The 10241-nt window shown below is 32.9% G+C and overlaps 1 protein-coding gene across 1 annotated transcript in view; it reads right to left on the reverse strand.

The window, feature by feature from the left end:
• Positions 1-10241, reverse strand: part of LOC108966466 — a 285646-nt gene that overhangs the window by 29157 nt on the left and 246248 nt on the right. The gene's annotated exons all lie outside the window — the stretch shown is intronic.

Raw genomic sequence — 10241 nt, forward strand, 5'->3', positions numbered from 1 at the left:
CACGAGGTTTTAATCCAGAAGAAAAAGTTATATTACAAGAAGAATTAAAGAACAAAGTAATAACTAATACTTATACATGTAAATGTGAGAATGACAGTATGTAAAGAATGTAATGACGTAAATAATGTAATGACATGCATAGTGTTAGGTAAACAACTATCTTCAACAGTTTTAATGAAAAAAAATTTTGGTTTTAGTTTTTAATGGAAAAAAGGATTTTTTTAAAATTGTTTTCATGAAACATTTTTTTTTCTTAATGTTTCTTGAAATAAAGAGATATGCGTTGATATAAAATATCGTGGTTGATGAAAAGCTCATAAAAGTTATAACCTGAAAATTGCTTAGCTAAATCATCGTAAAGAGCTTATTGCAACGGTATTTGTATTTTATAGTTATTATTCTGTAAAAGATTATTTGCATTCACCTAACAAACACACAGAAAACTTAGGTGCCCAGTAGGAAAAAGTTTCTAAGAAAATTACTAAATGGAAACGGAGTTTTTTGTTGAGCTTTCTGTAACAGTTTTTGGTATATTTGCAAAAATTAACTTCTTTGTTAAGCTTTCGGGTTTTTTTTATATTAAAATTAGTTTAGACGTACAAAAAAAATTTTTTTTAACGAAGTTTTAAACAAAAATTAAAATTTTTTTAACAAAATTTTTATAAAAATAGTTTAAAATTTGATTTTTTTTAAATTAAATTCTCATACCTTTAATACTCAAAAAATATTATTTTAGCTGTTTTATAGTCAATTAATAAGGTCAATAATTAAGGTACCCAATTCTTTCTCATTCATTTCACGTTACACACTCCAACTTCTTCTGATATATTTCACCGCAAGCTTTCCATCAGGGTATTAAGCTTTTATGGCTAAAAGGTAAATGCCGCAAGTCGTAAAAAGTCCAAACAACTTCCGGTAAATTGCCTTCGGCGCAGAGACAGATACATACTCGCATGCCATAAAGTGGACAATAAAATTTAAAGGCTTCAAAGAAAAAGGCTTACATAGTGTTTATTTTTAGAGAGAAGGCATGTAACAAAATATAAATTAATTGAAAGAAACGCAGGAGTGTGGTTGTTATTAGCTTGCAACAATTTTTATACAATGCAGTAGTGTTGAATTGACTTTATGTTCTTTTTTTATATGTGTCATAAAGAAATATATTTTTATAATTAAATATGATGAAAGTTAAACAACTAATGTGTGCTGAAATTAATTTTAAAAGCGCATGGATTCTTTCTGAAGGTTGTGTGTGTACTAACTTTAAGATCTTATCATAATTTACTTTAGTTATATGTATATGATTTATTTTGAAATATCTCGGAAGGACAACTCTTTCTAAAAATGATAGTTTTGAGTATTTTTACTCAGTAATAAATCCCTCAAAAGCGATCGAGAGATCATTCAAGTCAAGCGTTGTTCTTGACCACCATTGAAAGCCCTCAATTAAAGAAAATATTGAACAAATGAAGGATATGGGTGAAAATCGTCATGAACGTGTTAGAGAAACGTCAAGAGAGCTTGTCATCTCTCGCAAGTCCGTTTGAATGATTTTGGTGAATATTGTGGGCAAGAAATGGTTCTTGCTCGACTCGTGCCGATAAAGCCGAATTTTTTACATAAACAGTTCTCTTTGGACACTCTTGATCGTGCGGATTCTAATTCCACATTCATGGAGAGCATTATAACTTCCGATGAGATATGGGTTTATGAATTTTACATGCAAAAACAAGTCAACAAGCATCGAAATGGAGGGAAAAAAGCGAGCCAACAAAAAAAAAAAAAAAAAAAACAGGTGATGCTTATTGCTTTATTGATATTTGTGGTTTGGTGCATCATGAGTTGGTTCCGGAGGGACAGACGTTCAGTAAGAAGTTCTATTTGGCCGTATTGAGGCGTTTGTGTGAGCACATCCGTCGAAAATGGCTGGAATTGGGGAAGAACAATTCATGAATTTTACACGATTATACTGAACTATCGCATCAGCCATGATTTTGACCGAATGTAAAGCCAAAAAAGCAATGGGTACCATCGATCACCGTATTCACCAGATTTGGCTCCGTGTGATTTTTTCTTGTTCCCCAAACAGAAATTTTTTATTAGTTTGAAGGCGACAAACTAAATTTCAAAAATATATTGAATTTCAAACTATAAAAAATAAACGATTTTTTTTTTACTACAAAACAAATTATTTTTTACAAAAGCAACAGCAATTTCACACTCAAAGATGAGTTAGTGCTATTCACCAGTTGCTTAAGTATAAACTCCGTGCTCAAACAATATTATTTTGCACGCAATTTCCAGCTGAGAAAAGCCTTTTGCAGGCCAGCAGCAAAGAACAAAGGAATTCCAACATTCCTTACGTGTTAACGCCAAGACAGGACAAGCGAACTAAGGAAATATTAGTGCAGTGAGGAATTTCCGATTCTCGGTATGCACGAAAAATGGTGGGAAAATAGGAAACGATGCAAAACTGCAGCGGCATTAAAGGAGAAAAATAAAATAGCACCCACAGATGTGTATATGCAAACGTATGTGTGTGAGTATGTGAATAAATGTGTGTGTTGTAGGTGTGGGAAACGCGGCAAAGCAACTGTCCAGCACAAAATGCTTAACAAACAAAGCGAAGCGAGAGAAAAATCCGAGAAGGTGCATATCACTAAATATATAAGCATGCACTTACATACTTACACAATATAAATATATGTACACATATATGTGAACGTGTTGGCATTCCAGTTCAAAGGACATTTGCTGTTTGCATTGCCAAGTGAGGCGGCGGCGGTAACGGCGCACCAAACGCAAATAAGTAGAAATCGTTAATGAGAGAAACAAGTAGGTGTGGCGATAAACGTGTTACACAGGCTGCGCGACAGTTATACTTTTAATGTTTGTGATTTGACTAATTTCCGAGAATTGGAAAGTCCACGAATCCACGAATACACATATTTTGTAGAAATGTTTGTATGTTTGCATGCTTGTGTTGCAATAGGTGTGGCATTACCGCATAATAATTAAGTTAATATTTATTTAGCAAATATGTATGTTTCTAATGCTTGGCGCTGTGTATCGCGATGCTAGCGCATAAAGTCCTCGTTGAACAAACAGCTGTATATTAAGTTAAATAAGCAGTTAGTTTTCTGGAGAAAAACAAGAACAAACGTCAACTTCGGCTGCATCGTAACTATAATACCAAAGATATATTCCTTTTAACTTTGATTGGTCAGTTTATATGGCAGCTATATGCTACGAGTATAGTGATCTGATCTGAACAATATGTTCGGAGATGGAACCGTTGTCTTGCAGAATAATATGTGCCAAATTTCGTGAATACGTCTTCTAAAATAAAAAAATTTTCAATACAAGAATTTGATATATAAGGGTCAGTTTGAAGGGCAGCTATATGCTATAGTGATGCGATCGTAATATTATCTGCAGAAATTATAGGCTTGTCTTAATCAATCAATCATACTAAATTTCGATATAGATATCTTTTTAAATACAAAGGTTTTTCATACAAAGACTAGATTTCGATTGGTCAATTTGTATGGCAGCTATATACTATAGTGGTCCGATATTAATAATATATACAGAGATTGTAACCTTACCTTTGAAAATAATCTCCTCCAAATTTCCTGAAGATATTTATTCAAATACAAAAGTTTTCCATATATGGACTTGAGTTTGATCGATCGGTTTGTATGGCAGCTATATGCTATAAAAGTCCGATATCGGCCGTTTCGGCAAACAATAGCTTCTTCGGGAGAAAACGTCGTTCCCGAAATTTCAGACTGATATCTCAAAAACTGAGCTAGTCTCTCTCGCCTTAAAGTATGTTAGGGTGAATGACATTGAGTATGATTGCCGAGAAAACTAACTTTTCATCATTAAATTAACGGCATAGCTACATTTAGAGTATAAACACCGTAATAAGAAGAGAAGTAATAAGAAGATCGATGCCACAACAAAAGACGATTTACTAGTCTCTACAATGGAACTGAATTCAGGCACGTAGCAGTATTAAGAGTTTTTAAACACTTAATTTCTCAAATACTGCAAAAGAAGTATCTTGATTCACTACGTGCTTAAGCTTCATTTATTTGAAATGGCATATGGAAAAATTGAAAAAACTTACTGTAGCCATCGCAGGCTTATCTTTGATGTTCAAAAACCATCTCAATATTTTGAAATTTTCCTCCACTCTTTAAGGGTGCGGCCACACCAAACAATAAAACAATAAAATACCTATGCATGCAAGAGATAGATAGCATATAACTTGCGTGTAGATCAGTATGATTTCCAGAAGCAAGATTGATTAACTGATAGCACGACAAAGAGATTTGATAGTGTGATATAAGAGAAGACTATAAACAGAGAATATTTTACACTTCCATACATATACATATGTATATAGTTCACACAGGGTTGCTTTATATTTTATAACATCCAGCTGTTAATATTACATAGTTAGTTATAGAAATTTAAGGGTGAGTTGATTTTTTTTTTTGCTTTCGAAAGCATTTCAAAGTCATGCAAATACATTTTAAGTGTGAAACGAAATCTAAATATTTTCTGAATGCATATGGCATCATTTGCTGCATTTTTCGTAGTGTCAGCTGTTGTTGCAATCACAGTTTCTCGTCACGTGCACGAGTTGTTGCCGCTAAGTTTTCGATGGCTTCTATTTGGCTCCAACGCTCCAAACTCTCTTACGGTATTTACATGTAGTATATATGTATATGTAGGTACATTATGTGCATCAATATGTTGGAGAGTGTGTTTAAAAGTAAGTGTGGACGGTAGTTGATGACAAAACGACGTGACAATTTGTATCATTTACATTTGGTCATTCAAAGAATAAGAAAGTGACTCAACTAAGATTTCCTTTGTAGTGTCGGAGAGTGAAAATATACTTTCTTACTCATTTATGTAGGCATATAGTACACATATACATATGTATATACAAATAAATACATTTCTGTGAGTAAATGTGTAACACTTTATTCTTTTGTGGTTTTTTCATCGATGGGACTTTCACTTTAAGTGATAAATGAGTTTTTTGCTTAATTAACTAATAATTTATATGCATATTAGGGTGGTTAAAAAAAAAATTTCGTTTCGTACTCTGAAAAATAAGGAAGCCTCTCCAAAAAGCTATGAGCTTCATCATTCATAATGATTTTTTTCGTTGAGTTATAAAATTCATAAGAAATAAAAATTTTTTCCAAAAGTGATCAAACTTCAACCGTTAATATCTTTTAAACGGTTGGGTTTACGAAAAATTCGTACAGATCTTTTTTATAGAGCTTTCAATTTCCTACAAAATCTTAGAAACAAGATGGTTTTTCAACTAGTTGGAAGCGAGATATAAATTTTTCAATATGATAGTAAGAAAAAATAGAAAATTGTAAGTAGGAGGACCTTCCCGTTACAATTAAGAACTAATCCTTGGAGAGGCCTGCTTAGAGGTTTTCAGAGTACCAAACGAAAAAAAAATTTTTTTTGAATCACCTTAATGCATATGTATACATATATCTACGTGTAGACATATGTATGTTGGTCGTTTTGTCTTTAAAGCCCCTCAGATCAACTGTTATACGTGCAATGTGCCGAAAATGTTGTTCTTAATCCAAAGACAAGCAATTAATATTGCGAAAGATTATAAAAAACAATTGGCGAAATTTATTACTTCAAATAAATTCAGTTTTTTATATATAAAATGCAAAACGTATCATAAAAATTGAGTTTTTTATTCCTTACGATTCACGACATCATCAGATATAACCAATACATAACCAATATATAACCATTTTATAACCAAAACTCAAATTTTGTTTGAATATGAGTGGTTTCTATTATATCGTTGTTCCTTCCCCAAAAGAGTTGTATATCCATTCATAGAAGAATTCTCCATGCATTTTTTTTTATGAAAAAAGAATTATTGACTACCAAAAACTTGCAACAAATTTTTATTTTACAAATATCGGTACATGTAGGATATTTATATACAAGACAGCAATCTAAGCTTGTCTAATAAAGCTACGAAAATCGGTCTAAAATAATATTGAAAGTATTAATATCAAAATTTGTGGCATAAAGTACCAAATAAAAAGAAAATATCAAACTTGAGGTATTTTTGAAATTAACCAAGGGCTGGTAAAAAAAAAAAATTTTCATGTTTTTGAATACAAATTTTATTATCGGCTGCAAAATATTCCGCCCAGCCAATACAAATAATGCAACGCTTAATATAATTTTCCATGCATGGTACTTGTAGTTATAAGCCTAGGCAGGGATGAGCTTCAGCGAATTTTGATATTTACGGTTTCGGCTAATTTTTTGATGTGTTGAGCCGATCCATAAGTGTTGTTAAGATCCTCTGCTATCTCGCTGTAGTCAATACGATGACTTCTAAGCATTGTTTCTTTAAATTTTTCGATGTTATCGCCATTAACAGCGGCGGATGACTCGCGTTAGACAATTTTTCGATGACTTCACGATCTTCGCTGGATGTTTTGTGCCTCTCATATACTTGTGTTCGTGATAAAGTTCCTAAACATTTAACGGTCCTAAAGCATTTCTGCAACATTTTCAACAATTAAGTAGTTATTGAAATTTTTTTTATCAAATTTAGTTTGGTCTTCATACTTTTAATGGTACTTCTGTCATAAAAAAAAACCGCACACAAAATCGAGTAGGCTTTGACATAGACACCGCAATACGAAAAGCTCGAACAAAAATTCTTAAAACTCAAAATAAATCAAAAGAATCGAATTTCAACAAGTTCCAACTCAAGCTTTAATACAATATTTTTTAATTTCATTTTATTTTATTAAGGAAAATATTTTCATGTTGTTTTAAATTATACATTTATTAAATATTATTAATTTTTTAACACCTTAACTACAATCACATTTTTTGCATTGTTCGCTAATAAAAATTCACTTTAACCGCCGTTCTTGCAGCAAAGAATATACTAAACGCTTTTGGCATTTTCTTTTGCACCTCGCTTCTAAAAGCTTTGCGTCAAATATAATTATATCAAGAACTGCATAGAACCATCAAAGTGGCAACATCCTCTTCTTATTACAAAAAATAAGGAAAACAAAACCGAAGCCACATTCCAGCTTTAAAAGTGTAACGCGGCGACTATCAACTTATCTCCCCTTCACTTTAAGTTGATTTCCATACACACACACACATATACACGCACGTACTCGCTAAACTTACCGTCTTTGCAAAGTGTGCGCTCGGCACAACCAACTTGTCGCTGTTTTTGCTTTTGTTGTTTTATTTGTTGTAGCTGTAGCACTGCTTAGTTGTATTCCCTTAACTGTTTCCGGTGCGATGTGCATTTCTGCAACTGTTGCAGCAGCAGTTTTAGTTGTTGACCTCTGGCTGACCATGGCAAAGCAACAGCTGACATGCGATTCGCGCAGCTGCATTTGACAATGACCGTGGCCCTAGAGGGAGGGGCGGTTTGGCGGATATCTACGTACCTTTGTATGTAGATGCGCACTGGCACAAGCAGAAGCAGCTTGTTGGTTGGTGTAAAATGTATATTTTTGTTGTTGTTGTTATTTTTTGTTGCAGAAACTTTTTGCAGTTGTATTGTTGTTACTGCAATTTGTTGTTGTTGTATTTTGTAGAGTTGTTGTAACTTTTTTATTGTTGTTGTTGTATATTTTTTATTGTTTTACTTGTCTGCTATTGTTTTTGTTGTACATTTTTGGTACTGCAAATTTTTTTGTTTTATTTTTTTTGTTAAATATTTTTGTTGTTGTTGTAATTTTGTTGTATATTTTTTTTTTTATTTTTGTTGCACACTCTGCCACTTTAGATGGTTAAGGTTAAATTTTTTGCACTCTCTTCACCACAATTTTCACATTTAATTCGCTTTGGCGCGGATCTCACTTGCACTTTGCGACCAAAGAGCATTTGAAGCTACAGAAAACGGCTGCCGACATACATTGCTGCAGATGTATTTAATTTGTTTTGTAATTGTTAATAACGGTATTAGCTAATTAACAATTAGAGAGGTTGAAGGAAGAAAGGTGAGAGTTAACTGTTTGGCAATTTCTTTGCAATTAGAGCGCATCTTCATTTATGTATTCTATATTATGTATGTATGTATGTACACATATGTATATGTGTTCCAGTTTATGAGCTTACTCTTTTTTAAAATTCTTCCGTTAATTTAATTTTTTTATTGTTATACATTTTTTTACAATTATTTTCGCACATTTTTATGAGTCCACTCATGTAATAAATATAATATGTAGAGTAAATAACGCACTGTTAACTTCTAGAAGAAACCACACACAGTCCATAAATTCGTTTGAATGAAGTGATAAAGCGCGCTGTGTGCGGCGTATGCGTACACCCCGACCGGTGTTTAAAATGCAACTGACTCATTTACTAACAGTCAGCCAAAAGCCAAAGGCATGCACATGTACAAACACATACAAACATACAGACATAAATATACATAAAACATATGTACATACATATATAAAAATATTTCGTTTACTTTTTGAACCCGATTCGTTTCGTTGAGGCTTATTGTTTCGAAATGAACCATTGCCGCCGCCACCAACAACAACAGCAATAATAACAACAACATCAACGCGACAGGCAACAACTGAAATGCAACAAAAGTAACACACACACACCCATACATGCATGTTTGTAGTAGCAAAGAACACACATTTGGTAGCCGTGCGCAGGGTCGATCGGCTGGTCCCTCTGTCATTCTTTGGTAGCCGCAGCCGCATGGCATGCATCGCCAATAAGCAACAGCTGCAATATCGGTTAGACGGCGCATCTTTTGAGTTATTTTATTTTTTGTGGTTGAGTGAGTGTTTTTTCGGTACAAATACATTCTCATCGTGTTTTTGTATATTAGGGTGGTGCTTAATTTTTTCGAACTGTGAGCCGTTTAAGAGTATGACATCCCTTGTGCTGGACGACTTCAACTGATAGAGATATTAAAAAAGTGAAGGAAATGGTGTTTGAAAATCGCTAGGCAAGTGTTAGAGAGACGACAACGGAATTTGACATCTCTCGCGAGTTCGTTCGAATGAATTTCATGGGTATTGTGGGTGTGAAACGCGTTCTTGCTTGACTCCTCGCGATAAAGCTGAATTTTTTCAAAAATAGTTCCATAAACAGATCTCTTTGGACATGCCTGATCGCGTGAATTCCGATCCCACATTCACGGAGAGCATTATAACTGCCGATGAGACATGGGTTTATGAGTTTGACATGCAAACAAGTCAACAACCACCGGAATGGAGGGCAAACACGAGCCGATACCAAAAGGAAAAAAAAAAAAAAAAAAAAAAAAAAAAAAAAAAAAAAAAAAAAAAAAAAAAAAAAAAAAAAAAAAAAAAAAAAACGCGCCAGAAGCCGATAAAAAAACAAGGAAATGCTCAATATTTTTGTCGATATTCGTGGTTTGGTATATATATATATATTATAGGGTTTCCGAAATTTCCTTCTGGGATTGACAATTTCAATAGGTGGTAACTCCAACATAAATAATATAAATTTCAAAAAGTTGGATAATATTTATATTTGATTTTAATTCCTCGAAAGCCACTTGGTAATAGCAAATCATTATAACACCAGTGTTGAATATCACAAAAAATATTGAATTCACTTCGGAGGTTAGAAAAATATTACGAAATTAATATGTTCTCACCTATAACATTCTTTTCATATATCACGATAAAGCTAATGCATCTCCCTAATGCAGCAAAGCATTAATTAAATTTTACTCAAACTTGCTATCTATCACACTACAGCCAAAGAGGCACCCTAAATTTTATATTCCCGACTTGAGTGAGCTAAAAGCATACATACATACACCTACAATTACATGTTCATATTCATGAAGGGTGAATCAAAAACTGTAAATGTAGAAGACGAGCAGCAAAAATATGATATGCTAAGAGCTCATTAAACTTGGAAAGTATGCCATAAAGGAAATCCATAATAATAAAATTAATGTTTTGATTATTTATGTAATAATATAACGGGAAGTTTGGGTCGACTGTGTCATTTTTTTTATAATTTATTAAGTTCTGTTGTGCGACACGCTTTTTTCAGGAAGTTCACTGCATTATTGGTTTTGACTTACTTACTAGAAACAAGCGCCACAAGGAGAACAAATATTAAAATTTTCTAAATTTTTTTTTGAAATTAAAAAAAAAAACAATTGAACTAATTAATTTTTTTTT

The sequence above is a fragment of the Bactrocera latifrons genome, unplaced genomic scaffold (assembly GCF_001853355.1).
Source record: "Bactrocera latifrons isolate USDA-ARS-PBARC rearing strain unplaced genomic scaffold, ASM185335v1 scaffold_160, whole genome shotgun sequence".
NCBI lineage: Eukaryota > Metazoa > Arthropoda > Insecta > Diptera > Tephritidae > Bactrocera > Bactrocera latifrons.